The sequence below is a fragment of the Nothoprocta perdicaria genome, unplaced genomic scaffold (genome assembly GCF_003342845.1).
Source record: "Nothoprocta perdicaria isolate Ctin4 unplaced genomic scaffold, notPer1 scaffold_124, whole genome shotgun sequence".
Taxonomy (NCBI): domain Eukaryota; kingdom Metazoa; phylum Chordata; class Aves; order Tinamiformes; family Tinamidae; genus Nothoprocta; species Nothoprocta perdicaria.
This window is the reverse complement of record NW_020454361.1, coordinates 995,197-1,011,170: the sequence shown is the minus strand read 5'-3', so window position 1 is coordinate 1,011,170 and position 15,974 is coordinate 995,197. Positions and strand designations below refer to the sequence as shown.

The 15,974-nt window shown below is 40.4% G+C and overlaps 1 protein-coding gene across 1 annotated transcript in view; it reads right to left on the bottom strand.

The window, feature by feature from the left end:
- The window catches only part of LOC112960387 (fibronectin type-III domain-containing protein 3a-like), a 38,506-nt gene extending 27,153 nt beyond the window's left edge, over window positions 1-11,353 (bottom strand). The window contains exon 1 of the mRNA XM_026054626.1: window positions 11,258-11,353. The gene's annotated coding sequence lies outside the window, so the exon portion shown is untranslated. The remainder of the gene's footprint in view (window positions 1-11,257) is intronic.
- Window positions 11,354-15,974: the final 4,621 nt, after the last annotated feature.

Genomic DNA, 15,974 nt, shown 5'->3' with positions numbered 1-15,974 from the left:
ACACAGGTATGAGTGTGCACACACAGGTATGAGTGTGCACACACAGGTATGAGTGTGCACACACAGGTATGAGTGTGCACACACATGCAGCTTGGTTTTCTTTCAATTTGAGAACCCCAAAGGTGATAGAAACTAGCACCTAACCAAGGGGAAAGCCCCTCGCCGAGAGCTCCTAAATACACATACAACAGCTCAGCAAACTAAAATAGCCAGCTGGGGAAAAAYATGTCCTGAAACAAGTCCCGCTACCACCTGCAACTTTAAATAAACGTTTCTAGTTTCTATGCTGGTCTGCCCCAYGGCTGCATCGCAACCTGTGCAGGAGCCGCTCCGAGGGCTGCGCTCCGTGTCCTGCTGCGATGGCCCCTTCAGCGCAGCAGCACCCAGAGGAATCCAGTTTGGAGGCACCGAGGGCTCTCTGCAAGGCAGGGATGTRCTGGAGACTCACTCCCAGTGCAGTCCCTGATCCAAACTAAACCACAAATACACCCTGCGAACACACCTACCTTGAACCTCTACATAAGAAAACTCCTGCAGCATATTATGCTGAATGGGGCTTGCTTCCACTGTTGCAATTTGTAAACATCCTATTGCCGCAACATAGAAATAATCRAGAACAACAGATCGAATTCTACATGCCTAGGGTCCTGAAACTAATTCCTAATTACACAGATAGGATCTATAGCTGTACACGCACACAGCAGTGTTTTACTTAAGTSCTGCAACTTTGCATTTTTCAAATTTCAATTTCAAAAACAGCAAATGCAATTTCATAGTTTTGAAGGGGCCTCCACAAGGCCAGAAAACATGAAGGACTAGCATAAACGAAACCACTTTAGTAAATCTTGGGCAGTTTCATGTAACTGAAAATGTAACATCTCGCTATACAGCTGAGCTCATACAGCTGAAAACAAGAGGAAGATCCCACTGTAAAGCAATAGATTTTGCTTTAAAAAAAAAAAGAATCACAGCTTCACTTGTTGAAAACAGTGATAAAGGGGCAGCAAAACATATTGCTGCATTCAAAGGCAGCCTCTCTGCTGGAAAGCAAACATGGGACTCAACCCCTCACCAGGTTAATGGGTAAAATTTGGGGGGAAAATAAGAGCACACCAGCACATGACACCCGCAGGTCCCTACTCCTCAGGCTCCATTTCATTCAAAGTAAGTGGCATTTGGGCAAACAGAACTTGAAAAACTGTTGCATACTCAGCAAAACTTCCTGGAAAAAAAAAAAAACAAAAATTACAAATCTTGCTCAAAAAGMCACTTCTACCCTGCTAGTTTATTTGATGATCATTTCATATTTGGGCATAACATCCTATTGGCAGTATCATCTTATTTCGAGTTTTTTTTGTTTGTTTTTTTCCTCCCTGGAAACCTCTCCAAGCTTCCTAGCCAGAAGAGAAGATTTAAAACTCATCAAAAGCAATGACTTAACACCCTCGTGAAAGATGGATGACTTCCTGGAAGAGCAAGATCAAATGTCAGTGGCCAATTTCATTCCCAAAATTCTCCTTCAGAGAATTTCTTGTGTCGTTTTAGGCCGAGTGTTGGGGGAAATCAGGAGAATCGGCTCAAATTCCTATCTTTTCTCCCATCAATTAAGACGTGCTACTTAGCTTCCTTCATTAGCCTTCTCATTCTTGTACTCACTGACATTGTCCCACATATGCTGTATTGCCGCTCTGTAGTGCCAGGATATGTTCTTCAAAAATACTAGGAAATAAGCAATGGTGAAATGTTCCTGAAAAAAATTGTCTGGCAGTTACAGTAACTAATCATAACATGAAATCACAGAGAATGAATCATACGCAGCATTAGTGTTCTTTTTTTTTTAACTGGGTCTGGATTTGAAGTGTTGCTGAAGCTCAAGTTCAAACCTGAAGTTTATGTCAAAGATTTCTGAAGTTGACCTGAAACAGGAGAGAAAYTCCAACTACTGGTTCCTCATAAGGAACCTTAGTGAAACGCACATGCTGCTTTGAACAGTTTTATTTTCACTACCCGCCCTCATCTACTGCAGGACTAGGTGCAGCAGAGAGCCCAGCCCTGCTCTCCTCCAACCCAGCCCCAGCTCTTACCAGTTAAAGGATGAGAACCGCAGTGGGAGGAAGGCAGCTGCTGCTCAAGAGAGGGAAGCTCCCTGGCACAGGAAGAGAGGCAGGAACAGGGATCCTGGACACAGCTCCCACAGCCTAAGCCCCAGGTCTCACAGTTTCCCTCAGCTTCTCCCCAAAGCCAACACAAACCAGCAGGAATGGGCAAATGCAGCTGACAAGTAGTTTGTGGCCAAAGAACAACCCCACTTTTAGCTATAACTGAATAAGCTTCTTGATTCGTTCCCCTAAAGGTTAGTTAAATCTAGTACATGCTTGGTGGTAGAGGCTCAGATTGCTTTTTTTTCCAGGCTCTATTCTTGGTAGGTAGAAGCCTAAAGTTTATCATCGCTATCTACTGYTCAGAGTGGGCATGGGAAAGAGAAAAGCATGTGCACAGAAATTCACAGGCTATGMCTGACATTAAAGATGTCCTAATATACTAACACTGGATTTCCCAACTAAATAAACCTGAAACAAGAAATAAATTCCATCAGCAAGCAACAGGGACAAAAGCAAATGCCACAGTTTTCAAAGTTGCCAAAGGACATACTGAGAATTATTGAGTCATTATGCATGAATCAGTAACAATCTGCAGCTGCATCTTGTGGGGCTTTGTCACCAYGCACTGGAGAGATTTTTCAGTTAATATGGAATTAGATTATTAGAAAGATTAGATTTTGCAAGGGTACTTCTTGCCTGATTMATTTCTTTACAATGATTTCTAAAACACGTCACCTAAAGGCCGTTCCCAGTGTCCGGCTGAATGGAAGGATGCATTAAAGCCTATATAGCYTCACAGCTATTAACAAATAACCATGATTTGACCACCTCAGAAACAAACCTCGAGAACTACTGCTTATAAAGCTAAAAACAATAACAGCAAATACCATACTTGAAAGTCAGCAGAAATGTAAACTGGAGATAGCCTGAGCTTCTGCTTTTTTCAAGATTATTTTTTCAAGACAAACACAYCTAAAAATCCTGAAATGTTTGTTCATATTACACAGAACAATTTTAATTGAAGTCTAACTCAGAGCACAGTACATTATCATTGAGTATGTCTGGAATAGAAATCATTCTAACGTCTCAACRTGAAAAACAACTAAGCCAAAATGACTATGTGTGAGTCTTGAATTTGCTTCGCTACTCTGCAGTGCCCTTTCGAAAATCACTCAAATAAACATAATGCCCACTGTTGGTTGCTGAGCACTCACAATTCTTTCTGTATTTGCTATTTTGTTTTAATACAAAAACCTTTTTTTTTTTTTTTTTTTTAGACTTTCAGGAAGATTAGTTTGTATAACAGCTTTGAAAGCTGAATTCCAGATTACTTAACACTAAGACAGCTTAAAACAATTATATTTTACTATTTATAGTTATAACAACAAAATATGAAAGACTTTTAAACAAAGTAAAAGCAGTTTGCATTTTAAGAATATACCCTAAGAAGTATGCTTGAGTAATTCAACATTATGCTAATGGAATATGTTTAATCATGTTAACCATATTAAAACAGGCAATATTTTCCACTGACAGKCTCGTACTACAAAAGCCCCTAAGAAAAACAGACAAGCTTCATGACTAGACTTCCAGAAACAATTGCAGTATACAGCGGTTGTGCCTGACCTCACTTCCTGACATAGTGAAACGCAGAGTCTCTGCAAGTCTGAAACATTGGCCTTCCCTTTTCTCCAGCCCAAATTCTTCTAAACCAGAGCTGCGGTCATCCTGGAGCCCATCCAGCTGCCAAGGATTCTCACTGAGTTCAGTGTTCACAGATTCCTGCCTACTCCCATCTGAAGTCAGGGTCTCAACTGGTAAAGCAGAGGTCTGCTTAACATACCAAAATGCTATTGCACTCCCTATACAGCAGTAACAAAACAAAGGTGGGYAATTGAAGTCTGTGTGATCACCACTGTGTGATACTGGCACTTTAGGTTGGGAAAATTCCGTTTGTTGTCCATGAGATGCATCAGAACTAAAATCTAAAATAATCTTTACTTCCATCAAAAAGYCAAATATATATACAACCCTGGTGTACAAAAGGCAGTCATTAACAAGTTTTTACTCAAATTAACAGTATGAATGCTTATTATTAGATTCACAAAATATCTCTTTTGCCAATTTGTCATTCTCCTGCTTGTCTCATTCAATTCAAATAATCAAGCTGTCTCATTCAATTCATAATCTTATCTGCTTGAATGACACTGTAGAAACAACTTCAAAGTCTTAAAAATAGCTCTAATAAAAGGTTATGTCTGGAATTACTCATTTTTCGTTATAAATGTACTGCCTCCTTTTTATCGAGAATCCTGGGACAGTTACTAGTAAAGGCCACAACAGATCAACAATTTTCACAGTTTCACTGAGTTAGGATGTGCTCGAATCAATGCAGCTCGAATCAATGCAGTTAGTCTGTTTTAAGCCTGAGGCTGGACGAGACAACCTCCAGGGATGGCTTCCAGTCTAAATTTTTCCATGATTCTGCTGCTATTCGTGAATAATATCAAACTGCAGTGCAGAGGAACCTCAGCAGACAGTAAGTAATGATCGTTAGAGTAACATGCRAGTAGCATTTGCACTCTCTGCTTCATTAAACGTTTGGGGAAACAAGGTTGAAATACTGAACCGTTGCACTAAGACCTCATCAGAAAAAGAAATTCAGCACAAATCTTCCATATTACCAAATTATCTCCCATAGTAAAACATTCTTTTTTTTCCCCCCCACATTCTACATTATTTTCAACACTGAAAAACAATTTTTCAAATCAGCAAAGCACAAGTCTCAAACTTGTGCAAACATGACCTACCCAATCAGGCTGATTTCACTACCCAGTTTACATCAACAAACTAACAAAAGTTATAAACCTACACAGAAGCTATAACGACTACATTTCTAGTGYAAGTCCTGGATTTGATATGAGAAAACTCCTGTTTCTGGCAGCTTATAACTTAAATGGATCAAGACTTTTTTTCCCCCCCCTTTTTAAATACAGTGTTCTTAACTTAGAAAGAACAATGTGTTCGGGACTGAAGAGGAAGTCTAGTGGAGAGCTAGAAATCTAAGTTTGACTTCCTGATTTCTAGGTTCACTGCCTTTCCCAGCTTTCCAGCCTGATAATAAACTTATATTTATCACAGGAAGTAAACCATTACAATGTTTTTATTTATTAAGTATTGTATGAAGAACTAAAGCTTTAGTTAGACTTTTACCTTGCAAATCAAGTTAGGAAATGGGTTCCTGTAACTTTAAAATATTTTAAATCTGAACTGCAAATAAAGGGTACAGTTTAAAAAAAGAATTATAGACAAAGTTTTTATTTTTAATCTAATCTTTTCCAGGCCTCAACCAGTGACTGGATGTTATTACTAAAGCACTTAGTTGTTTARCAACAGGAGAAGAGAAAGCAACTGTGTCACCTGGTTAGGTCACCAGAAAGTTTCCTGTATTTTAAGGTGCCACCTCACCAATACGGGAAAGCTGAATGTGCTCTCCGGGATCRCAAACCGACAGGAACCAGGACAACACTGCACCTGGCTGGCAAAAAGTTGGTAAAATTGAGGAGGGAAGTAGAGCTGGAAGTCAGTATTTATTTGCAGCTATTGGGAGCTTTTCTTAGGTACCTGAAGATTTAGCGTTGTACCTAAAAACTGAATAAACAATTAACATGAAAATACAGAATTACACGTGGTGTCAAAACTTTGAATGAGCATTTTGGAACTTTCATGAACATCTCAGTTCCTGGAGCAAAGTTAATGACTCTTTCTGAGGAGAAAATAATCTTGTTTAAGAAGGGAGTTTTTGTTTGTTCAGTGCAAGGGTTTTTTTTTTTTTTTTTTTTTCCCCTCCTTTTCCTCCTCTAAATGGAGTCTCATTCTTCCAGACTAGAAATCCATGCTGTATCCAACTTGGAAGTAGGAAACATTTAGGAAAAAAAGATACAAGATACCCTTCTTCCACCCTAGTTTTTCAAATAAACACTATTAACAGGGTGTTTAAGATATCATCCCACTCCTAAAATAGCTCTCCTCCGCCACAGGACCACACAGGAGACTTTCTAGGTGGATTGGTTACTTTCAGCAAGATTAAGGGAGTGAGAGACTTCACAGAATCAGACTTAACAGGAGCTCAGTTACAATTTTAGCTCTGAAGAGACCACCATCACTCCATAACAGTCATCTGTTCAAAACTAAATGCCTGTTTTGATTAAAACGTTGCAAGTAATTTATAATGATACCCAAGTGAATTTATCTGCACCATCTTATAGGAAGTTTGGCTTCTAGCCAGAAAGGCACCACAACTTTGATACTGAGAATGTTCTTCATGACTTACCCAACAAGCATGCACAGYCCAAGGTTTATAATACAGCTGTGAAAAACTCAATGTAGTGTTGAGCTAGGTGAGGTCTAAAGGAGGAAGAAAAAAACCCAGCCCCCTCATCACTACAGTCCCGTGATTTCAGGGCTTTGCATTAAATGTTCTTCCAGAAACTCTTCCTTGAAAATGTTTTTCTCCTTTAACGTCTGAAAAGTGAGAATTTTCCAAATCATCTAAACTACTTCACACAGCAGATGGTATGGTAWGCTTAGGATGAAAAGCCTTGATACAGCAATGAAAAAATCCTAGAAAGCCACAGAGTAACAGCAAACACAACATATATGGGAACTTTGTGACAGTTCCCACTTTCACTCTCGCTTGCCAGCCTGGATCAGGTTTTTGATGTAGCCATGTCAGTGAAACAGTAAGAAAAATCCTCCCCTTTTCCACATAGATACAAACAAACAAAAAMCCCCTCTATCTAGGCAATTAGCAGATAGTTATTTTTTTGCACTCCTTAAGTTTTTGGAATGATATAAACCCGAGGACAAGGAGGCAGAAGCAAATGCACAAATTGAAGGGTAATGTTCACCCTCTAGGAGAAGTCACGTCACCCTTGTGCAAGCAGGGCTCGTTACCAGTCTTCACAAGAGCAGCTTCACTATTAAGAACTGGAAGCTGCAGACAGACTGGCTGTTAAGGCAGGAAGCGTGTTAGATTTGGCTTGTTTTGAGCTGGTATTTGACAGTCCACTCATTAGTCATATTAGGGCCATGCCTATACCTCTGCTTCACAATTATTCACTTACGAGGCCTGTAAATTTGGATTTACAGTTCTGAAATGTAAACATTATATTAGATTTAGATAAATATTTTCTTTTGTTGGAGAGAACTGAAGACCTCAAAGGACTGGGAGCTCAAGGTTTTTCATTTCTTCATAAAACAAAAATAATAGGAGTAAGATATTTTACAGCTGTATGGGTGTTGTTAAATGTGAATTAAACACAAATCTGATGACTTCTTTCCACTGGCTAGAAAGATGAAGTATTCTGGCATAAGTTAACTTGGTCAGTTCAATATCCTAAAGCYACACAAAGCATAGAATTTTCAAACACAGAAGAAAAAAGCGTTTAGTGTAAAAACACTCATTTCTACGATGATTTTTCAAATGTGAAGCTGTGCTCCCAGAATTTCAAAGCACTGTTCTTGATGCTGACACCTGAAGGAAACCGTGTTACTTACACATTAGCAACATACTACCACGGGGTTATATCCAACGGCTACTGAAATGACTTAGAAGTTATAGAAGTCATATTAAACACGTCCCATTAAGTGCATGATCTAAGAAAAATCCAGACTCTCCAGACAAGGAGAGCACATAGTTTTCTTTGTAGCATTTTCCTTTCTCACTTTTACCACATTTCCATTTCATTAAAAACAGTGACAGCATCCTTACAGGATTCTGGGTCAGTCATTACATTAACAGTGGTTAAGAACAGCTGGAAAGCCAGTAGGATATTTCTTTGCAAATTAAATTTACGCAGCTGTAGAAGGACAACACTGCTTTTAAGAGCCCAAGCCCTATTCTTATCCCTTAGTAACTAAAAAAAAGGTCAATCTGTTCCACATCTTGCTGATAATGCATTAATGACCCACTGAGAAACATTAATCTGTCACCAAAAAGGTAGCCAGAGTTTGCACTTCCAAGTAACTACAGAGCCGAACAGATGAAGCAAAGTGTTTAAATCAAAGTGTTTAAATGAGTGTCAAGATTTACAAGACGGGAATTGCAAGTTCCCAAAGAGAGCTCCATGTGCTCCAACCTTCCGAAATTCAGGCTACATATTTTGATAACTAAACAGACTTTTTTCCTATAGGACAAATTCGTCTTGAGGTGGAGTGTAAGGTGAATCCCTTTTACAATAACTCACACCCTTCTCCCCTCCAAAGAATCAAGTTCTGTCCATTTATTTACAAACAACGCAAGTTTTTAAGACGCCTGCTCCCAAGGGAAAGCAATCATTCAGATTATGAAAGGCACCTCTGCAGTGCTGCTTGCAGGAAAGGCTCTCTACTACAAGCTTGTTCAAGTGGTACGTGGTATCTTAATGCAACAAGACAAGGCAAAAGCAGGACTGCACAACATTAATACAATCCAGAGTGTGTTCTCAGGTTTATATAGGCACTAAGGAAAGCAAAGGTCAGTTTCCCACTAATTCTGATTCAATCTCTTGCTGGGAATTAGAAAAACATGTGATGTATATTGTGAATTCAGTGATACAAACAAGGTTTTTTTAATGCAAGAATTGCCATACAAAATATGGCTTTAACAACAAGTACAAAATACAGAAAAAAAAACCCAGAACATTTTCACAAATCTAAGAATTCACACAAGCTTCAAAAAAGAAGAAAACTATGCTGATACACAAAATGAAGACCTTCTTGCTCAACAGGAGAGATCCAAGCTTAATGTTTTAGTTGCTCAGATCAAATTAGTCTAGTTAAAACAGGTTATACTTAGACCATGGACTAACACATCAGTAAAATACTTGAATTACCACTTCTGAGCAGTTTCATGGTAATGGACCACATGCATGCTCATGGAAAATGCAATGTAGAATGCAAGTACGAGATCATACCACACGAGGTTTAAGCAAACAAACTTCACCCAGCACCTGTACAAGGCTTTGAACATGCACAGAACCATTTATTGTCGTTCGGCTATTGGATGGTAACAAACTGCTTTGCTTCCACATCAGAGCTTTATTTATCAGTATACCATTTTAAATGGTCACCAGTTTGGGTATGTTATCACACCTTCATACAAGAACATCAGTGGAAACTAACWGTTTTGAAAAACCTAAGAATGACTATTTAGTTTTCCTCATTTTTTTATGAAGTTTATATTTTAAGAAAGTTAGGCATKACGTAGTAAAATTGCAGACTAAAACTTTATATATATATACACACACACACACATAACACCTTCCGAAACTGAATACACATATAATACTAATATTCACTGTTTTGCAGATACTTAAGTGCACTAAAGGTGGCCTCCACTTATAGACTGAAATATTTTATTGCTCTACATAGAGCACCAAATGCAGTATGTCCCATTAAAGAGATATCAATGTTGAAGCTATTTACTAAAGGGATTTACTAAATTGCAGTTAAAAATACTTGATTTATAGCCTTGATTTTAGCATTCGTGAAACATTTTTCTGTGAAATACTTGTTCAAATCCGGTTGTCACGATTTTTCTATAAGAAATCCATTTGCTGATCGATTTATTGCTCACAATGTACCCTAACTTTTCTCCCAGAAGACTTATTTTGCATTTAATCAACTACSTTCCTATTTTTCCCTGATTACTTTAGACAACTGTGAACCTAATAAGTAAGAATTTGGGAGAACTCGAATGTCCTTTACAAAGCTAAGAATAAGTGTACCCTAAGTCCTGCATTCGAATTCTGGCACACGGTCATACTGTGAAAACCAATTCTTTGTTAAAGGGAACCTAACCTCAGCAAAAAAGATACGTCCTTCACAGAAAACCCAAGATCTGCTTGGCTGCCTCTCAATTCACTAGATAGCACTCCGAGATGCTAACAGAAGAGGGCAATTTCATCCTCTGCAACACAGGAGATGTGCAATTTCTTTTTTCAATGCAGCCAACATACTAATTCAAAGAATAGTTCCATTAGCTACACATAGACAGCATTCTAAACACATAGTACAATTAAATACCTCACGTGACAAGTTTAATTAATTAGTGTATTGGTTACACAGCATAGATGGACGTTCTTTTTGAGCAATATTAAAGAATGTTCTCTCCTAATCCACAAATAGTGATACATAAATTCAAATATATTAATTTGAATATTTAGGCCTCCACCAATGCATCAGGTGCGTTTTTATATGTCTAGAAAAAGTTCTTTTTAGAGAAAGCTTAAGGATGGTCTCACGACATATTCACTTTGTACCATTATATCAGAAAGGCACTTTCTCATTCATAGACATTCAGATCACATCTTCATATTTAAACTACAACGTACGTCTAAAACATATCTTTTTCTTCCCATGAAAATAAACACTGTCATTTTACAAAGGTCTTATAGCATTATATGTTACAAGCCATATCACAGAAATCTTTATATATAAAAAAAAGGTAGAGAATTCTTCCTCACTAGAAAAAAAAACCAAAAATGGACATAATACTGATGGTGATTTTTTTTCTTAATTATCAAAGCTGACATACACTTTCAATTCCATGAGCTCCAATTAAAAACAAGGCATCTAAGCAGTGTCACATAATAGGTCACTTACCTGCGTTTTACCRCTAATTTGAACTGCATTCTGCATATGAAATGCATTTTACTAAAAACAGGATTTAGTTTCCCTATCCAAAGGCCAGTTATGTAAGTCATACTAAGACAAGACTTCCAGCTAAGAAAGAAAAGCGTGAGATTAATGCCAAAATAGAGAGAGCTGCTACTAGTGAAGCCTTTGATAAGAATTTTGTCTAAATGAGAAAGCTAAGTGAAAGTCTAAACACCACATTGTACATTCATTAATTGTAAAATCAGTGATACTTACCTCAAGAATGCAGTTTATCAGTTCTTTCTCACCTCACCCATTTTTCCATATGATAATAAGCAATCTGAAACTTTCTTCCCCAAAAAGGAATCCTTTAAGTCCTAGACTTAAAGGACTATCCAATATTTCTATATTCTTTCATTTTAAAGCACTACTTGTAAACTTTGAAAACTTTAGGAAGAAGGAAAAAAAAAGCGGCTTTGTAAGACCTAGGAGAAGAATAAATTATGTCTAATTACCGTTGACACTTTTCTGATGTGAATTTGCTCCTGTTGATTAAAGGTAAATAATGGCTGCGGTAGTGCGGGCAATGTGCTGTACTGTGTCCCTCAGTCTTCCTTCTGAGAGGAGACAAAAAAGAACAAACTGTTTTAGTGACTAGTAGGCAGAAATCTTAATTACAAAATGTGCAGAAACAACTTATACTCAATAAAACAGGAGAAAACATCAGTGAACAGATGGCGATTAACTCCACTAGAATCAGCAAGCAAAATTCAAGCAAGATCCCACTACCAAAAAAAAAAAAAAAAATCAGCAGACCTCACACAGCCCTCTCTACATTCAGTATGTACAGAATGCAAAATTCAACTGTGTAAACATATCATATACACATTTAATGTCATATAAACAAAAGACTCTCCTTTGCTTAACCTATGATCTAATCACTGAAAAGTAACTTGAACACAATGAAGAAGGTTCCAGTAAAAAAAAAAAAAAATCCAAATTGTAATAACTAGGTATATTTATCTGCTGAAAGTTTTATTCCTTTATATAATGAAAAAAATCTGTTTCCAAAAAATATTACTATGCATCTCAAGTCATTGGATTCTCTATCAAATTCCAGTTCCTAGACTGTGTGCACATTAGGAACCAGGAATTGCCAGCCATATAGCTGGAACACTGCAGGCTTTGCAAACATTAGTCAATTCATAACTGATCTCTTAAATAAAGGGAAGGCCCTGCCCTGTGTGTTGGGCAGCTCTGCTGGAACGTGATGAGAAATCACGGTCGCCAGAGTTCACGGAGGTGGCCAGGACTGAGCTGGGTGCCTCTGCACCAAGTCGGGCAGCAGAAGCTCTCACACTGTCCTGCAAATACAGCGGAGTCATTGTTATCTCCACCAGAAAGGTGATACTGTCTYGAAGTCACGGATGTTTCTGAAGTCACAGTCTAATCCTCTCCGAACTACTTTTAGTGAGACCCGGGGAGGGGGATGAGTGATCCAGTCCCAGGTCTCAGCACTGTAAAAGTGAATCTTGAGTGTTTTCTGTATCAAAATATTCAGGACAATAGCAGATTTACATTAGGATTGAAATAGACAACGGGCTCTGAGCCAGTGGTCTGTCCATGCTGGTCAATACACAGAAAGGATTGTGTTAGCACCACTGAAAGAATAAATTATCGCTGCTTTTACAATAAGCTCTTCAAGAATGCAATAAAGAGTTCAGTGTGTGCTCCTCACTCAGGAATCCAAAACTTTTCAGTTAAGGTCTGGCTTGCAGCAAAGATAACAGTTGAAAACTAACCATCTTGACCTTGGCAAATTTCATGATAACTTGTTAAAAATCAGGTGAAAAACTCAAAAGGTTACTTCTCTGATACACATGGCCCTTGTAACTGCAGCAAGGTACCATCACAATTTTAAACATCAGTGCTTCAGCTGAAAGACTCAATCATTTTAAGATCTAGCGAAGTTAGAAGTGACAAATACTAATTTTTTCCTTCCAAGTCCTTTGACTATTGCAGCATTACTAATATTGAGGTTTTTCCATCTGGTTTCAGAGATAAGTTTTAAATTCTTCTTTGATTAAAGGARACGATGACAGGAAATTAAGAAAGCATATTACTAGGAAAAACATACTTACAAATTTTATACCAGCTTTTGACTTTTATACAGAATACTGCAAAAATGTCTTTYCTAGCTACGTATTTTCTTGAAAGTCACGAGCATGAGTGTGTACTCCTGTAGCTTGACGAGAAGCCTTCCCAGCTAGGGAGTCAGCAGGACATCCAACAGCACCACTGTTCTCCTTTTTCTGAACTTAAACTAAACATATATTTTAATTTACTCATAATTCACCCAAAGGGATTCCAAAACATTTTTCAGTATGGAGGGTACAAAGTGGCTTACAAATATACACAGCATCRCTCAAAAGCACAACATTCCTGGTGGGTGTTTGCCAAGGCCAAGCACTATCTCTTACGAAATGAGCACTGGAATTTTTACAGTCTGCACAGTACAGACAAAATCTTGTTTTTAAGGACTCACCAAAATTCCTCTAAAAATAAATATGAAAGATGAAAGATCGTTGGTATGGGCACGACAAACCCACACTGTCAACTCAATGCAAATGCTAGCCTCCAAAAAAAACCAAACAAAAGACCATTAAAAGTGTTATATAGAACACTTACATTGAATCCTGCTGCAAATTTGGTTTCAGCGCAACATCAAAGAAACATGCATTTTTGATCAAGAGTTACAGCAGAAACAAATTTGTAGACACAAAGTTATCTTTATTCTCTACAAAGGTGAATATACTAGAAACTATTTTTAAATTATTTAGCATTCAATCCTTCAGAATTATTGGCAAGTAAAACACCATAGTAAAATTAACTAACACTTTTACAAGCAAGCATAAGCTATTCCAGTATTTTAGTAATAAATCCTCCTGCAAAATGCATTTGTGTAGMTATAAAACCCAAGAAGTAACTATTATTACATTTCATTGTTATAGTTAATGCCAGTTTCAAGAACTTGCTGCAACATTTCTGCACCTGCAACTCAGCCAAAAACCCACAATAGTTGTATGGACCATCCTAGAAGTCTCTTCAAACAAGTGACTTATTCAGAGTGTTGTATTTAAAAATTACAAGCTAAGATACAGGATATAAAATCCAGTACTCCACTGAAAGGTAGACCGCTTTCAGCTCTGCATTATGGATTATTAGATTCATTTGATCCCAGCTAAYAACAAAACATTTCCGGACAAGAGCAGCATTCCACAGTCTGCAAAGATTTTGAGCACACTAAGGTAGAAAGACCTGGGAGGGAAGACAACAAAACAGGCTGCTGTTTTTGCAGAGGCATGAATACCCACACTTTTGAGAGTCAACTYTCTTTTTCTTTCTTTGTCTTTTTAATCCTTSCCAAATCCAAATTACAGAAATCAAAAAAGAAGAGTGCAACTGCAGGGAGCAATTTTGGTTTTACTTTTTACTCAGAAAGATAACAAACAAAACAAAGTACTATCTTTTATCCTGAGTATTAACTCCAAGGACAACTTATTGGCTTCAGAAACAGAGAGGATGCTTCACTGGTTAAAATGCTAATCCGAGTCTCAGGAAATCTAGACTCAATTCCCTGCCTCACGACATACTTCCTGTGTGACCTTGGGCCATAAATATTTCTGTGCCTCAGTCTTTCCATCTGTGACTGAGATACTATTTCCCTATTGAACAAAGTGCTGCACGGATAACTATATTAAAAGAACATAAGGAAGTGCACAGTACAGGTATGCCCAGAGCAGATTAGCTAAAAGCTTATCTGGAGCTGTGTGTCAATATTAACAGCTGGGCATCACGTAAAACAAAGACTGACTTCCGACTCYGTAAGATCTCAAGCCTTACAAAGCAGGAAAGATAAATATATATATATGTTTAAAGGAAACCTAGAAATTGAAAGATATTATATTCCCAACTATGGAAATAAATGAACTCCATGGAGCATATCCATCATCCCAACAGAAAGTTGAGGCAGGGAGTTTCAAACAGAAACGAAACTCAGGAATCAGCTGAGCGCCAGCTGCGAGGAAGGAGCGAGCACGCGGCGCGTACACCTGCCAGCCCGTCCGGCGCCCCGTTTCCCGGGCTCACCCCACGTCCTGCAGGCAGCTCCGCGTGCCGGGGACGCACGCGGGGCCGGGGGGGACACAGAGGTTCCCCCCTGTGCAGCGCAAGGTGTCAAGGTAGCCACGCTGCCGGAGCGGAGGCTCTTTTGCAGGGAGGCAAATGGGGGGCCGCGGCAGCGCGGTCAGAGCAGGGTCCCTGGAGCGGAGGGGGCCGCGGGGGCAGCGCTGACCTGCCGCTGCCCGCGCGGCGACGCAGGCGGAGGCGCCTGGTGCGCGGCCGAGCAGCCAAGGGGAACAGCTACAAGGCTACGTGGCATTCGCAGGCAGCCGCTCCGGCTGCCGCGCAGGGAGGGGGCCGGCGGGGGGGGAGGCCGCTGCGGGGGTGTAAGGGGGGGACACACGACTTCAGGCCTTCAACCCCCCCCAAAAAATAAACAGTGGGGTGGAATAGGGGGCAGCAACGGGCACTAATGTGGCCACACGGGGTCCCTGCTCCCCACCGCCAGCATCTGCCCCATAGCGCTGCACCCCCGCACACCCCCGCCTGCCCCACGGCCCATGCTACCCCCACACGTCTGCCCCATACACCTGCATCCCCCTGCCCACCACCACCTACCCCACAGCCCAGGCACCCCGTGCCCCCCACACCTGCCCCACTGCCAGGGTACCTGAACCCTCGTGCCTGCCCCACGGCCCGGGTACCCCGCACCCCTCGTGCCTGCCCCACGGCCCGGGTACCTTGCTACTCCCCCCACACCTGCCCCACAGCCCGGGTACCTCACTACCCCCATGCTGCCCCACAGCCCAGGCCCCCTGCTCCCTCCCCAGGCTGGCCCCATACGGGTACCCCTCTCCTCCCCAAACGACCCCCGTACCCCTGCACTCTGCTTCCCGCCGCCCACCTGCCCCATAGCCCGGGCTCCTTGCTCCCCCCACAGGTGCCCCACAGACCTGCACTCTGCTTCTCCCGCCCATCCGCCCTATAGCTCGCGCACCCCCCAGCCACCTGCCCCGGAGCTCGGGCCCTCCGTTTCCCCCTCCTCCAAACTCACCCCCCATSGGGGCACCGCTCACCCCCAAATCTGCCCCGAGCCCCAGGCCGCCCCAC